The sequence below is a fragment of the Cyprinodon tularosa genome, unplaced genomic scaffold (assembly GCF_016077235.1).
Source record: "Cyprinodon tularosa strain WSP-4 unplaced genomic scaffold, ASM1607723v1 ctg493, whole genome shotgun sequence".
NCBI lineage: Eukaryota > Metazoa > Chordata > Actinopteri > Cyprinodontiformes > Cyprinodontidae > Cyprinodon > Cyprinodon tularosa.
The window spans coordinates 345,055-362,563 of record NW_024039222.1 but is presented as its reverse complement, the minus strand read 5'-3'; the positions used below and the strand labels follow the sequence as shown (position 1 = coordinate 362,563).

The 17,509-nt window shown below is 41.0% G+C and overlaps 1 protein-coding gene across 2 annotated transcripts in view; it reads left to right on the top strand.

The window, feature by feature from the left end:
* The window catches only part of eml3 (EMAP like 3), a 135,236-nt gene that overhangs the window by 14,133 nt on the left and 103,594 nt on the right, over positions 1–17,509 (top strand). Inside the window, exon 1 of one of the 2 annotated variants that reach the window (XM_038302527.1) lies at positions 10,450–10,580. The exons of the other annotated variant lie outside the window; for it this stretch is intronic. The gene's annotated coding sequence lies outside the window, so the exon portion shown is untranslated. Of the gene's footprint in view, positions 1–10,449; positions 10,581–17,509 lie in introns of those variants that run through there. 2 annotated transcript variants of the gene reach the window in all.

Sequence of the window (17,509 nt, the reverse complement as noted above, 5' to 3'; positions counted from 1 at the left end):
TGGTCCTTGGTTGGTCTTTGATGGTCCTTGGTTGGTCTTTGATGGTCCTTGGTTGGACTTTGATGGTCCTTGGCTGGTCCTTGTCTGGTCCTTGGTTGGTCCTTGTCTGGTCCTTGGCTGATCCTTGTCTGGTCTTTGGCTGGTCCTTGGCTGGCCCTTGGTTGGTCCTTGGCTGGCCCTTGGCTTGTCCCCTACAATTCCTTTTTAAACATCAATCTTTGTACTAAAATATTCTTTCACTCATGATATGTTGACATTAAGATCTAAAGAGAAGCGCCATCTCCTGGTCAGACCCTGTAATTCAGGGAAAGGGCGGAGTCAGAGTAAAAAAAATATGCAAGTGGGGGTCACTGCAGTGGCTGGAAGTTGGAGGGAATTTCTCAGGGAGTTGGAGGGAAGTGTGCTTCCATTTGGCTGAGAGGGGCCATTTTGAATGGCTGCTACTGTAGGTTTCATAACTCGGTATCATTGATTCTATCTGTGCAAACTAACGGTTTGTTGTGGTAATCCTAAAGAGACGTGAGAAATTACAGCTTCTCTCTCTGGACATTAAACATGCTCCATGCTCGCTTTCTCTCTTAAAACATTTTGTCCTCAGGAGCTCGTACGGCTGAAATCTTTCTTGTTTTTACCATAATTTATGGTTTAGTCTTCAGAGAAAAGGAACAAACCTTTTCTGGGAAGCGTGTCCTTGGATGTACCTTCCTGAGGACTTCTTCTAGAAAATTTCAGGGTTTTTCCCCAAAGTGATGCCAATTCAGCAGTTGATAGATACAGGGATGTTTTAGTTTTTAGTTATAACCGTGCTAAGGTAACATTTTAAAATTAAACTTGCTTACTGAAACCTTTAGAGTCTGAGGTTATTTTCCCTGAGTAATCACGGCCTGACCTCAGGATGAACTCACGGGGACTTTTTCTAACCTTTTTAGGGTGTTTCTCGGTTGATGACTACCTTTTAGGTTTCCTCCCACTGATAAACATCAGCCATTGATCCCCTTAGATTATTGCTGAAGTCTTTCCATCATGGTTTAGGTAAAACACACACCTGTATTCTTCACACCAAGAAACTACCCAGATATCATTGCTGGGGAAGATTCTCAGTCATATAGGTCATAGTTAGGATGCATCCTATGGACAAACAGGCCTTTTATCTTCTGAACTCAGATTGTCCACCTCAGGTTATAAATTATTTCCTTAATATTGCAAATTAACTCCTAATCTCTTAATGTCCCGATTAGGGCTGAAACAATTAATTAGATTAATTGATTGTTGAAATATTCGTCAGCTAATTTAATAATAAATTAATCGTTAACTGAAGTGTATAGAGACTGTAAAACATGCCTTTAGCTGACAGAGCGACACACTTAGAGCAGGAATTATACCAAGATTTAAAAAAATACATAAATATGTTGCATTTAAGTAAAAAAATAAAAAATAAATAAAAAGGTTCTTCTTTTAATATGCTCTGTCCAGAACTGTCATGGTCTTGGTTCTGTTGTTTTTTACTTTGCTCCTTGTTTTCTAGTAGTGATGGGCTATCTGAAGCCAGGCTTCGAGGCTTGTACCGAGTAATAAGGGGGCGTGTCAATGAAGCCCCGCTTCGAGGCCTGTGTTGTCTTGTTGAAAACCACGTGACTGGCAACAAACGAGGCCTCGCATTGCATTGGTCACGTGACTGCTTCATTTGGCGTGTCGGTTTTCAAAATAAAAGCGCGATGAATCCTGTTGCTTCGTGGGTTGTAGTAGGTGGTTTGGTATCAGCAGAACAGTTTTCATCAGCAGTGGTTGAAATGGAGCCGTCAAAAAAGACAAACACCTCTCATATGTGGGGGTATTATGAGATGACAGATCACAATAAGGTTTGTATAATGTTTACCCAAGATCTGACGACATTTCCCTCATTAATAGCAACGTTGTGTTAACTTCCACATCCTTTTATTTCAGGTGAAATGTTTGCTGTGTGACAGGGTGTTGGTCTACAACAACAACACATCATCAATGATTAGGCATTACAGGGCCATGCATGACAATAAGCACACTTCAGCCGACAAAGAAACCGTCTAAAACCTGAAACAGGGAAAAAAGTCCTATTCCTAAATAAAAACAATTAAACCTAAAATCCAGAAATTTTTATATTTTCTTTTGTTTAACCAGGAGATGCATCAGAATCACACATCAAAACCAGACTAAAAGCCATTAGAAGAGGCAAACTCTATGTGTTACTTAATATTAAGAATCAGAACTAGAACTCCTAGGAAGAGATGATTTTAAACAAATTCTGTCTTTAAGGAAGCAAGTTTCAAGCTCAAAGTATACAGAGTCTACAGCAATAGTCACTCAGTTCTCAATACATTAAAGTAACACATATCTTCATTGTCTAATAAGTCCATGACATAAAAGAAAACCACTGATGGTCAAGGATTAGATTGGCTACAAATCATTTTAATCATTAAAACATGACAATTGAATAGGATTCTCCTCTTACTGAACATGAGTTTGATGAAAACTTTGTGACAATATTGCATTTCCTAATATTTGGAAGTATGATCCAACTGAGTAACAAGGCTGTTACAGTTTCACCAGCAGATGTCACTAGTGAGAGATGAATGAGGCATCGAGTAATGAACTTTTTTCAACACTTTGTGTTGGAAAGCTTCATTGCTTCATGAGGCTTCACTTGCCCATCACTATTTTCTAGTTTTATTGGTTTAATTCCAGTTTTGTAATTTCTAGATTTATGTTAGTTCTCATGTTTTTCTGTTGTCCTCTGTAGCCCTCTTGAGTGTGTTCCTTTCCCCTTGGCTCCCTCGTTGTCTCCTTTCACCTGCTCCTTGTCTGCTCGTTAGCCCTCCCTTTGTCTCTGTCAGCTACATATGCTCTCCCTCTGCTCTCACTCTTGGTTGGTTCCTTGTCTTTGCTGTCTTCCCATGCAGTGGTCTACGTTCCTCATCTCTCCCTGGCTCCTCGTGTTTGTCTCCATAGTTCTGGTTTGCTTTTCATTATTAGTTGGATTTTTGCATTCCTGCCTTTGTTTACTTTTTGCCCCATTTAGCTGCAAGAAATCTCCTCAGCCTTTCTGCCTCTGCGTTTGGGTCATCAAACCTCAACTAACCCTGTCAAGAACTCATTTGATTTAATTTCATAAAAACATTTATTTATGGAACTTTTGGCAATCTGATTAATAATTGATTAGAATAGGCTTCAACTTTATTGTCAATACACTGTCACTAATACAAAGCAACAAAATGAACTCTCTGGATTTAACCCATCTCTTTGGTGAGCTGCCATTTTTTGGCCCTGATACCCGGCTGTGCAGTATCAGCCCATACCGATACCATCTGTTTGAAATTGATGTGTGTATATATGAAGAACTGCATGCCACTAGGATGTAAAATAATTGTCATCATGGCTTCGTCAAGCTGCTGCCTTCCTTTGTGAAGCAGGAAAAAGACTAAAACAAAGTGAATCCAGTAGAACTTTTTATTGCCTACCTGGAATGAGTGACAATAGTCTTTTGGGTTTCAAAATGGTATCAGTGCCCTATTTGTTGGTACTCACCAATACCAATACCACCATTCTAGTGCTGGATCTGGGCCCTCCTGATACTGGTATGAAGAACTGCAGACTACTTGGATGTAAAATAATTGCCATCGTGGTTTGTCAAGCTGCTGCCTACCTTTGTGAAGCAGGTAACAGACTAATACAAAGTGAATCAGTAGAACTTTTTATTGCCTACCTGGAATGGGGGACAATAGTTGAAGAAACTTTTGGCTCTCAAAATGGTATCAGTGCCCTATTGGTTGGTACTCGCCGATACCGATACCACCATTCTAGTGCTGGATCTGGGCTCTCCTGATACTGGTATCGCGATCTATGCAACAACAGTTTTTAACGGCACTAGTGGCTCTTTTTTTTGTTGTTGTTGTTGTTTTTTGGACAGTAGGCTGACAGGAAAGGGGGAACGAGAGAAGGGGTGAGACATGTAGCAAAGGACCATGGGTCGGATTAGAACTCGAGTCGGCCGCATAGAAGACTAATGCCTCCGTACATGGGGTTGTGCGTAGTGTTTCTCTAATGCCATTTTTTGGCCCTGATACCGATACCCGGCTGTGCAGTATCTTCCCATACCGATACCATCAGTTTGAAATTGATGTATGTGTATCTATGAAGAACTGCAGACTACTGGGATGTAAAATAATTGCCATCATGGTTTGTCCAGCTGCTGCCTACCTTTGTGAAGCAGGAAAAAGACTAAAACAAAGTGAATCCAGTAGAACTTTTTGTTGCCTACCTGCAATGGGTGACAATAGTTGAAGAAACTTTTGGCTCTCAAAATGGTATTGGTGCCCTCTTGGTTGGTACTCGCCGATACCGATACCGCCATTATAGTGCTGGATCTGGGCCCTCCTGATACCGGTATTGGTATCGGTGCAACACTAGTTTTTAACGGCACTAGTGGCTCTTTTTTTTTTTTTTTTTTTGGACAGTAGGCTGACAGGAAAGGGGAATTATAGAGAAGGGATGAGACATGCGGCTAAGGACCATGGGTAGGATTAGAACTCGAGTCGGCCGCATAGAGGACTAATGCCTCCGTACATGGGTTGTGCGTAGTGTTTCTCTAAAGCCATTCTTTGGCCACGATACCGATACCTGGCTGTGCAGTATCGGCCCATACCGATACCATCTGTTTGAAATTGATCTGTGTGTGTATCTATGAAGAACTGCAGACTACTGGGATGTAAAATAATTGCCATCATGGCTTTGTCAAGCTGCTGCCTTCCTTTGTGAAGCAGGAAAAAGACTAAAACAAAGTGAATCCAGTAGAACTTTTTATTGCCTACCTGGAATGGGAGACAATAGTTGAAGAAACTTTTGGCTCTAAATGGTATTGGTGTCCTATTTGTTGGTACTCGCCGATACCGATACCACCATTATAGTGCCTTGATCTGGGCCCTCCTGATACTGGTATCGATATCAGTGCAACACAGTGTACAATTTTCTATTTTTTCCTTTTGTAAAAACATGGAACTAATAAAAATGTTTCAAATAAAAAATAATCAACAGATTAATTGATTTTCAAAATACTCGTTAGTTGCAGCCCTAAATAAAACATCTGTAGTTTGCCTGTAAGATGTGAAATCCTGTAAAGCAGCTGTAGCACTCCTGTCGTGTACAGCAGTGCTCTTAATTCGGCGCTGAGTCAACAAGAAGAGTGACCTACAATCATAGAGCTAAAAGTGGAGGCAGGGTGTTTGGTCTGCTAACGCACCCTCAGTGCAGCATGCATGGCTCTGCATGTGTTTAATCTGACAGAAACGTGGAGGAATCGGCTGCTGTGTGTGTGTGTGTGTGTGTCTCCCTGCAGTCAGTCATGTGTAGGAAGGAGGAAGAGAAAGTGGCTCTCTGTTTCTTTTCTCAGATCGGCCTGGCGCTCATGTGCAGGGGCGTACAGGATGTCAAGAAGTTGCAAATCAAAGACGTAAGACTACAGTGCGAAGTGTTGTTTTTTTTTTATAGGTGGGTGAAGTCATGCAGTGGCAATGAGAGCGTTAGCTTTGTGGTCGGATCGATGTTAAACAGAGTTACTGTTGGAGTCAGAATGATGTGATGCTTCAGCAGAGCTGCTTTCTGTGTTTCTTGTTTAGTTATTTTGGGGGGAAAGTTGACATGAAACAGAGACGCTGTTACTTAGTGAAAAAAGGAACCTAACTGGTTAAAAACATCTTCTGATTTCTGGTGCTAATCCCTTCGAATCAAAGCTTGTTTTTGGTAACTGGCACATCAACCAGTTGGACCAGAAAGATTGTTTTTGTTCTGCAGAGAGAGCAGACTGGAATCGTTCGAGTGTTGCAATGCAGCCGCCGTTCCTGGGAGCGTTTCCTCCCCTGTTCTCTCAGAAGAGCAGCACTGTGGCCCTCCTTTAGAAAACAAACTTCAAACTCAGGTTTTTTTTTTCCTTTTTCTAAGGATCAATCATCAGTTTTTGCTCTGCGAACCGCCTCACCCTGTAAATATTATAAAACATATCAGTTTTACTGAGAAGATGCTTCATTATCACTGATTTGAATCAAAAGTTTTGCTATTCCAGTCTGACGCCAAAGTTCTTTATATTCTGCTTTAAAAGAGGAAGGATGACATATTTCGGCTGCAGACTTCCTGATACGCTTCCTGATATAATTTCTACGTTTCTTTGAAATCCGACCTGCAGCTCCAGACCTCAGTGATCTCCACAACCAGAGCTTCTCTCCATCCAGCCTAACTTGGCTTTAGCTGTTCTGCTAAATAAAATGCAAATATTTCAGAGTCTAATCCATTAAAGACCTCCAGGGAAGTATTAAATACCATTTAAAGGGGACTCCTGCACACTGAACGCATTTATTTGCAACGTTTTAGTCATACAAGGGTTGTAATGCTCATGACCCACTTCCAGTTGTTTGATCTAGTTGAAAATATCTGTGTGTTTTTATTTATATCTCCATAGATTAAGTGGCAAATTACAGCTCTGAGCTAATTGAGGTTTCTGATTTACAGGTGTTTGAACTGATGAAGTCAGGAATGGAGCCAGTTGAGTGTCGAGCAGTGATCCGTTTCTTTGTATTTGAAAGGACGCACAGTCGCACACCATGGGAGTAACTTATGGTGGTGATGCCCCATCATATGACCTTGAAAAAAGGTCATATGATGGGGCATCATCAAGAGTCTCCCATGGTGTGCGTCCTTTCAAATACAAAAACCGGCGTTCTGTCAATGAGCATACCCGATCCGACCAGCAATACCCATAGTCAATACCTCAGGATTACAGATAGCTCTTCTTTATCAGTCTGGCTCCAGGATGTATCGTCATCCTGCGCTTATTGTACAGACAATAAGTCTGTCCTCATGAGGTAGCCTCTGCACACACAATGTGATGCACCATGTGAAGGAAGGCTGTCCTCCCCATCTAATCTGGCTAACAGATGGGTAATACACATGACTAATAAAGAACTAACCTAACAGCCCGCAATACCAGATACTGCATTGATGTTAAGAATAGGGATGGAACGGTTTGAAAACTGTTCGGTTCGACTGTCTCGGTTCGGTTCGCGTGTGTTGCGTTCGGTTCATGCGCTGCTCCTTTCTCTCATAGGCGAAGCGTTTACACTCCAGAGCAGAAGGGGGCGGTACTGCGACCAAAGCCAACCACCAGTAGTAAACAAGAAGAAGAAGAAGCGAAGCAGCGTAGCCGGGTGTAGCAGAAAAAAATCAGTTGTTGTGGAGAATTGTGTGGTTATGGCGAGTGGGAAAGAACAGGAGTTGGAAGACGCGCCAGCAGCACTTTATAGGTCTGCTGTATGGGAGCACTTTGCATTTAGAGTGACCTACGATGGCGGCGGAAAGAAAGCTGTGGATAAAAGTGCAACAGTGTGGAAGCATTGTGCAACACGTTTTGTTTATGCTAACAGCAACACGACCAACATGTCATGCTAACCCTGAAATCCCTCATACTGCATCAGCGCTCCGCCCCGCTGCGCTCCAGACCGGCTGCTCAAAGCAAAGCCTACAGCCTCCACTGTGGCTCCCGTCCGCTCCGCTCTGAGTTCCTTGGAGATGGTAGAGAGCATGCACCAGATGATTAAATTCAAAGCAGCAAAACATGCGGAAATGATCCAGGATTTACGTGGATCATTAAAAATAATTACAATTCATTCATTTTTGGGGATTTTTTCATTAATTGCATTCAATTTTATGGGATTTCGGGGTAACAATCAACATGTATCGAACCGAACCGAAAAACGTGACCAGAAACCGTGAACCGAACCGTGGATTTTGTGAACCGTTCCACCCCTAGTTAAGAAAGCAACCTTAAACGGTGTGGGGGGGTGGTTAGTTTTCAAAAACCTCCAATGCAGCGATAGAGTTGATTCCTTCCCGCTATCATCGCAGCCCCCACCCCATACAGGAGAACAGAAGACCTCACCTATTCAGCCAGGCCAACAATTCCCTTTAACGACCCCCCTTTCAGAGACATAGACAGGTATGGGGCATTGCAGGCTAAGAAACCCAAAATAACCCCCATTCCAAAGGGGCGGACCTGTTTTTCTGGTTCAATTTGCATGTTTTTTTAATCTTTCTTTGTCATTGTCAAAAGAACAACGAAATTTTAAAAAGTGCTATCAGTCAATATGCTTAAAAAAATAAAATAAAATCACTGTCCCACAATTACACACTATATTAGAAATAAATAGCAAATAAATAAGAATAGCACATTCTCACACAAATCATCCATGATGATTAATTTAGTTTTGTTATTGCTGTCGGGTAAGAACTGTCTTAAAGACGGCCCAAAAACGGGTTTTCTAAGGCGAAACACGTTTTTAGGGCCATTATATAAAGCTTCAAACTCAACACTATTTCTGAAATGTTGAATTGAACGTCTTCAAACTTAGAAACAAAGTCCAGTGGATTGATTTTAAACTTTTTTGGAATGACTATGACCTGAATGACTGAGAATCTTCACCATCAGTTGTCAATATTGGCCCATTTTCTCTTATCAAACTAATAATATGCTTAAAAATGACCAACATTGGCCGATATCGATATTAAAGCCAATATATCGTGGATACCTGCCTGGTTGTTTATTAAAACAACTCTACAATAATAAAGTATCATCAGTTTAGAACATCTTCAATGAGTCGCATTTAAGCATTTGGTGCCGTAATTTAACAATGAATGGATTAGGAAACCTCCCTCCTCGCCAAAATGGAGGCTTGAAGTGCAGGAAAAAAGGACAAAGACTTTCATGCTGAAATTTTGTAGAAGTGCCGATAGCGATTATTTTCAAATCGGTCTAACCGATCCCCGATATGTATTCTGTATTCTTTGGGCCGATATTGTTTTTTTCTTCCATTCATATAATAAAACTAAAACTTTGATAATAAATGTCACCAATTCTCAATTTAAGCTAAAAGCAAACTTTTACTAAATCGAATGTTAATGTTCAGCAAACAGAGGGAGCAGCTGCTGAGCTCAATCTGTGAAAACATGCATGCATCAACCTATGGAGCTAAATATGGGCCATGAATATTTTTCAAAGGCTTTTTATTTTAACAACAAAAAAAGGAAAAGAAATGTTCACAATTACTTTATTTTTTAAGATAGTTCCTCAACGTGGGGGCGGGGTTTAAATTAAATGACTGTCAGCTATTGTAATTGTTTTAAATGTTGCATTGAAATCGTTAATTATTTTTCACATATTTTTCTTTCAATCCAAAAATATTGAAATTTAGCAGTTTTTTCAGGTTTAAAACTTTTCATTTTCCAAAATTTTTTTTATTGTCTACGGTAATTTTTTTTTCTGTTCAAAAAGAGAAAAACATTTTTTTTAACAAAACTTATGTCACCACGAAAAATAAAAAACATGCCAATATTATCCCGGTTAAAACAAGGGCTGCAAGTATTGATTATTTTGCATGTCGATTAGTCTGTTTATTATTTTTTAGATTAATCGATTTATAATCAGATAGTCAAAGGTTCCTTAAAGTATTTTTTTCTTTGAAATTAAACCAGATGAAACTAAGATTTCCACTTAAGGAGTTCTTGATAATGCAGATTGAGAGATGAAAATATTTTTTTATCTGTTAAATCCACAATGTTATGTTTTTTTGTACAATCTTGGTATAAATCCTGCTCTAAGTGAGTCGCTCTGTCAGCTAAATGCAGGTTTTACAGTCTTTTACAGTCTCATATTTGTTTTAGACTCGATAATTGATTAATCTGATTAATTGCTTCCGCCATAAAACCCTGAGCTTTACTTGGGTTTGCACCTTGTTTTTAAAGTTTTGATCATTTAAGTTAATGTAAGTACCAATTATAAACAGTTTTATATATTTATATTTTAATGGAGCAAACAGAGAAGCCAGGAGAACGTTTTATACTTTTACACTTAAAGGAAAGTGATTCACTGTCATTTTCTGTAGTTTTATGGAGGAGGAAAGGTGACACCTTGGGTGCAGCGTCTCCCAGCTAATCCAAACTCCAGCATCTGATTTGAAAGAGCTTAGGGTGGTGGACACCGCACACTACACGGTATCGGGGCAAGATGATGCAACGTGTTGGATTTACCCGACTTGCGACATTTTACCAAGCAGACTAGGTTACTCTGAGGAGGCCCAATGCAGGGTTCTCCCCTGATTATCATCCAGAGAGGCTGCAGATATTAGGGGCTCTTTAAAGGAGACGAATGCTTTAACCCAACTATTACTAGTGCAACTTTTACCTGAACCCAAATTCACTTCAATATTCTGTCCTAAACTAAACCGTTAACAAAGGAAGGGAGGCCCTGCAGAAAACGGTCCTCAGTTTGATGGTGAAATCAGAAAAACAGGATCCAAACAGGAGCATGCACAGTTGCACACGTAGCTCCTGAATGGATTAACTGGAAACTGTTGAGACAGGTTGCTGAGATTTTTGGCTGCACTGCATCTGGCCTTTCAAAAGGAGGAGGAGGAGGTGGAGCAGATCCCACTCAACCAAGAAGCTGTGACTCAGGCCTCCGGATGACTGGACGAGCATTCCCAGCAAAAACAAGGAGCTGGTTGCGGGCGAGGTTTCAGCCCAACGAGGGCTTTAAAGCAGCTTCATTCGTCCGATTTATCAGCTTCCTTTAAACTGTTGGAACTAAAAGATTTAGGTTCACACATCAGTGATCGATGCTCAGTTCCTTTTCTTTTTATAGAAAAATGCACTGATCTGAAACTTAGATCGGATATCGGCTACGATATCGGCTAACTAGCTGCATCGGATATCGGATGATTGATGTCGATCCAGTCAGTTCTATTTTTATCGAAATCAAGCAGCATCACAGTTTTATGATGTCATCGCGTAGAGCTGCAATGATTTATATTTGTGTTCATTTTTCGATATTTATGCCATCATCATGCCTTTGTTCACATGGTGAGGTATTCAGTTAATTTATCCAACAATAGTGTCGGATATCAGGCAATTCGCTAAGCCCACGGATCGGATCGATCGGATCGGAGATTCTCTATTTTGTAATCTGATTAATGATGAATTTTTCAAAACTGGCATATGCCGGTTGCCACCTGGCATTAGTTGGTTCCCGAATGGCATATACCCAAGGGCGTAGGAATATGTTTACAATTGTGGGGGGGACATATCGGAAATCTGAGATTCGTAAATATTCAACAGAAACATATCTTAAGTACGCTACTTTAAAAAAAGGCTATTTAATCTTTTACTTTATTCCTTTATAAATGTGTCTTGCAAAAATAATGCATTTAAAATTTACATAATGCATTTGTTCATAAGATGTGAGCATATCACCAAACAAAATGACTGGAGTCTTTTATTAAGCAAAGGGAGATGTCTTTCAAGGGCTTCAGCCCTTGCATATTTAGTGTCCGCATACGCACTAGAAAATCAAAACAATTCAGTAGGCCACACAAGTGCAAAGTTTGATATGTTTTATTTTGTCAAACTTGCAATAATGGTCAAAAATGAATTTATATAGGTTGACTGACAGAGGGAGATGACAGTGTGTTGAAGAATTATGGACAGGGCGCTTTGAAGCATCTGGTTCAAAAACGCATTATCAACCTTTGGTAGAAATCCATCCCTCCTTCCATTTTCTGTACACCCTGTCCCTTAGTGGGGTCGGGAGGTGCTGGTGCGGGGTCCACCCTAGACAGGTGGCCAGTCTGTCCAGACCTTTGGTAGAAATGGCGCCTTTAATTCCAGTTTGCAGTACAGAACAGAGAAAACTACAGAGTTGTCAATGTTGTGTTAATCTGTTTATAGTGTAAAAAGAGGAGCCAACAGTTTATCTGAGGAAATAAAGATGTAGAAGTTAATTAGTTGGTTAATTAGTGGTTGTGCAGCAGTCCACTGCACGACCAATGCGGCCGCCGCTGCTAAGAATTAAAATTAACTCTCCCTTTGGTTTTAACTAACGATCAGGAGCGAGGCAGGTATAACATTTGTCCATTTCGGCAAAGCAAAACCACGCAAAAAATAAAAAATCCTCATAAAACGCACGCCCAGACCGGGCTAATTTCAACACCTGTGTTGCCCTTGTGTTGTGTGACTGTTACTCACACTGACGTTTCTCTTTTTAAAAAAGCTGAGTAAGTCCTGCTGCTGTTTCAGCCTTTTAGCTGGTGGTGGCATTGTACTGAAATGAGATATATAAAAAAAAAAAATTTTGGCTAGCGTAGCAAACGTCTAGAGAAAGTTAGCAGTTAAATATTGGATGAGTGATCAGCCCAACACTACGGAAGAGGATTAGGGCCACTGAAAAAAAAAGGTTAAGTGATTTTAAAATTTTATTTCAGTTTAATACGGGGAAAAAGTCCGAATTCTGAGAAAAAAGTCAGAATTCTGACTTTAATCTCAGAATTTTGGATCTTAATGTAGATAGGCACCATGAAGGAAGAGATGTGGAGCTCTCAGCTTCACTGACAAAGATGTGAGTTGTTTGAGAGGACCAGTGACACATTGGTGGAAAATGATGCAATTAGGCAACTTTTTACGTGCCCGAGGGGTCCCCTCATTAATGGAGGAGCAGAAGGTCATTAAAACAAGAGAGCTAGTCTCTAAAACAGACATGGCTATGGCTTGATGCTAACATGTTTGTTAGCTGTCAGAATTCTGAGAAAAAAGTCAGAATTCTGACTTTAATCTCAGAAATCTGACTTTAATCTCAGAATTCTGACTTTTTTTCTCAGAATTCTGACTTTAATCTCAGAATTCTGACTTTTTCCCCATGTTAAATTAAAAAAAAATTCAAAATCAGTTAACTTCTTTTTTTCCAGTGGCCCTAATCCTCTTCCGTACAGGACTAAGATTCAGTTTCTATATATGAAAGTGAACTGACAACAAGAGGTTATAAATAGGCAATAATCATAGCAGCATCCCGACAGACCATTTTACCTCATTCACAAGTTTCTGACTTCTGTGTCGCTGTTTCCCTCCCTTCTGAGTGCTCACGCTCAGCAGTTCAGAGAGGGGAGGGGGAGTACAGTGACGTAACGCTATGCTGCGACTTCAAAATAAAAGCACGCTAGTTAAAAAAATGTCAAAATCTAATATTTTGCGGTACAATTTTTTGGGGGGGACATTTCCACCTGGCTTTTATATTCGGGGGACATGTCCTCCCCGTCCCCCCCGCTTCCTACGCCGCTGCATATACCATTGTTCAAAATTGGCATATGCCGGTTGCCACCTGGCATTAGTTGGTTCCCAAATGGCATGTACCATTTTTCAAAATTGGCATATGACGGTTGCCACCTGGCATTAGTTGGTTCCCAAATGGCATGTACCATTTTTCAAAATTGGCATATGCCGGTTGCCACCTGGCATTAGTTGGTTCCCTAATGGCATGTACCATTTTGCAAAATTGGCATATGCCGGTTGCCACCTGGCATTAGTTGGTTCCCAAATGGCATGTACCATTTTGCAAAATTGGCATATGCCGGTTGCCACCTGGCATTAGTTGGTTCCCAAATGGCATGTACCATTTTTCAAAATTGGCATATGACGGTTGCCACCTGGCATTAGTTGGTTCCCAAATGGCATGTACCATTTTGCAAAATTGGCATATGCCGGTTGCCACCTGGCATTAGTTGGTTCCCAAATGGCATGTACCATTTTGCAAAATTGGCATATGCCGGTTGCCACCTGGCATTAGTTGGTTCCCAAATGGCATGTACCATTTTTTAAAATTGGCATATGCCGGTTGCCACCTGGCATTAGTTGGTTCCCAAATGGCATGTACCATTTTTTAAAATTGGCATATGCCGGTTGCCACCTGGCTTTAGTTGGTTCCCAAATGGCATGTACCATTTTTCAAAATTGGCATATGCCGGTTGCCACCTGGCATTAGTTGGTTCCCAAATAGCATATACCATTTTTCAGAACTGGCATATGCTGGTTAGCCACCTGGCATTAGTTGGTTCCCAAATGGCATGTACCATTTTTTAAAATTGGCATATGCCGGTTGCCACCTGGCTTTAGTTGGTTCCCAAATAGCATATACCATTTTTTAAAATTGGCATATGCCGGTTGCCACCTGGCATTAGTTGGTTCCCAAATGGCATGTACCATTTTTCAAAATTGGCATATGCCGGTTGCCACCTGGCATTAGTTGGTTCCTAAATGGCATATACCATTTTTCAAAATTGACATATGCTGGTTGCCACCTGGCATTAGTTGGTTCCCAAATGGCATATACCATTTTTCAAAATTGGCATATGCCGGTTGCCACCTGGCATTAGTGGGTTCCCAAATAGCATATACCATTTTTCAGAACTGGCATATGCTGGTTAGCCACCTGGCATTAGTTGGTTCCCAAATGGCATATACCATTTTTCAAAATTGGCATATGCCGGTTGCCACCTGGCATTATTTGGTTCCCAAATGGCATATACCATTTTTCAAAATTGGCATATGCCGGTTGCCACCTGGCATTAGTTGGTTCCCAAATGGCATGTACCATTTTTCAAAATTGGCATATGCCGGTTGCCACCTGGCATTAGTTGGTTCCCAAATGGCATGTACCATTTTTCAAAATTGGCATATGCCGGTTGCCACCTGGCATTAGTTTGTTCCCAAATGGCATATACCATTTTTCAAAATTGGCATATGCCGGTTGCCACCTGGCATTAGTTGGTTCCCAAATGGCATATACCATTTTTCAAAATTGGCATATGCCGGTTAGCACCTGGCATTATTTGGTTCCCAAATGGCATATACTATTTTTCAAAACTGGCATATGCTGGTTGCCACCTGGCATGATTTGGTTCCCAAATAGCATATACCATTTTTCAAAACTGGCATATGCCGGTTACCACCTGGCATTAGTTGGTTCCCAAATGGCATATACCATTTTTCAAAATTGGCATATGCCGGTTGCCACTTGGCATTAGTTGGTTCCCAAATGGCATGTACCATTTTTCAAAATTGGCATATGCCGGTTGCCACCTGGCATTAGTTGGTTCCCAAATGGCATATACCATTTTTTAAAATTGGCATATGCCGGTTGCCACCTGGCATTAGTTGGTTCCCAAATGGCATGTACCATTTTTCAAAATTGGCATATGCCGGTTGCCACCTGGCATTAGTTGGTTCCCAAATGGCATATACCATTTTTCAAAATTGGCATATGCCGGTTGCCACCTGGCATTAGTTGGTTCCCAAATGGCATGTACCATTTTTCAAAATTGGCATATGCCGGTTGCCACCTGGCATTAGTTGGTTCCCTAATAGCATATACCATTTTTCAGAACTGGCATATGCCGGTTGCCACCTGGCATTAGTTGGTTCCCAAATGGCATGTACCATTTTTCAAAATTGGCATATGCCGGTTGCCACCTGGCATTAGTTGGTTCCCAAATGGCATGTACCATTTTTCAAAATTGGCATATGCCGGTTGCCACCTGGCATTAGTTTGTTCCCAAATGGCATATACCATTTTTCAAAATTGGCATATGCCGGTTGCCACCTGGCATTAGTTGGTTCCCAAATGGCATATACCATTTTTCAAAATTGGCATATGCCGGTTAGCACCTGGCATTATTTGGTTCCCAAATGGCATATACTATTTTTCAAAACTGGCATATGCTGGTTGCCACCTGGCATGATTTGGTTCCCAATTAGCATATACCATTTTTCAAAATTGGCATATGCCGGTTGCCACCTGGCATTAGTTGGTTCCCAAATGGCATATACCATTTTTTAAAATTGGCATATGCCGGTTGCCACCTGGCATTAGTTGGTTCCCAAATGGCATGTACCATTTTTCAAAATTGGCATATGCCGGTTGCCACCTGGCATTAGTTGGTTCCCAAATGGCATATACCATTTTTCAAAATTGGCATATGCCGGTTGCCACCTGGCATTAGTTGGTTCCCAAATGGCATGTACCATTTTTCAAAATTGGCATATGCCGGTTGCCACCTGGCATTAGTTGGTTCCCTAATAGCATATACCATTTTTCAGAACTGGCATATGCCGGTTGCCACCTGGCATTAGTTGGTTCCCAAATGGCATGTACCATTTTTCAAAATTGGCATATGCCGGTTGCCACCTGGCATTAGTTGGTTCCCTAATAGCATATACCATTTTTCAGAACTGGCATATGCCGGTTGCCACCTGGCATTAGTTTGTCCCAAATGGCATGTACCATTTTTTAAAATTGGCGTATGCCGGTTGCCACCTGGCATTAGTTGGTTCCCAAATGGCATATACCATTTTTTAAAATTGGCGTATGCCGGTTGCCACCTGGCATTAGTTGGTTCCCAAATGGCATATACCATTTTTTAAAATTGGCGTATGCCGGTTGCCACCTGGCATTAGTTGGTTCCCAAATGGCATATACCATTTTTCAAAATTGGCATATGCCGGTTGCCACCTGGCATTATTTGGTTCCCAAATAGCATATACCATTTTTCAAAATTGGCATATGCCGGTTGCCACCTGGCATTATTTGGTTCCCAAATGGCATATACTATTTTTCAAAACTGGCATATGCTGGTTGCCACCTGGCATTAGTTGGTTCCCAAATAGCATATACCATTTTTCAAAATTGGCATATGCCGGTTGCCACCTGGCATTATTTGGTTCCCAAATGGCATATACTATTTTTCAAAACTGGCATATGCTGGTTGCCACCTGGCATTAGTTGGTTCCCAAATGGCATATACCATTTTTCCAAACTGGCATATGCCGGTTGCCACTTTTGGGTCATGCTGTCACTCTGGTTTTATCTGTTCAAAAGAAACCAGGATCAGGGATATTTGTGATGATCACCTCTTTAGTATGGAAGTCACTGAAGATTTTATCGGCCTTCCACTGCTGCAAGATTTACCACAAAATTTGATCTGCAGTGGTTCTTGTGCATTTCCTGTTGGTTCCTCTCTACACTGGTGTTATGCAGTGAGCAAGCCCCCCCCCCCCTTGTCTTTTAACTGAACAGTGTGCCGGAACCAGAAGGCAACAGATGGTGACTCAGTGGACAAACGCTCCAAACTATTCTGCTCTGCTCTAAATGTTTCTCCGGATCTCTGATTCCTGCTTCTCTGGAGCTGTTGCCACACTGCGTTGAGTCATCCAGTCTTGGCTTGGAGATGAAAAACTGAAAAGAAAACCAGGCTGTCAGTGTAGCGTGGTAAAAAACCATCATTGTGTGTGAGAATCCAGCGCTTGGTTTGAGTCCTGAACAGATGTCTGCATGTGTTTGAAAACACAGAGAACCATCGTTTCCTCCTTCATGGATTCAACTTTAAAGTTGTGACGCACTTTAGCCTCAGGTTGGCTTGATGCACAAGAAACGAGAAGCGTGGACAAAACGTTATGGAGTGCATTTAGAGCCACTATTGTTGCTACTAAAGATAACACAGTAATTTGAAATTTGAAAGTTATCTGAATTTAAATCAGGTTTTCAGACGTACTTCGTTTTCTTAGATGTTGTATTCTTTTAAATATTTGTTGGTACATTTTTCTTTAAATTCAATTC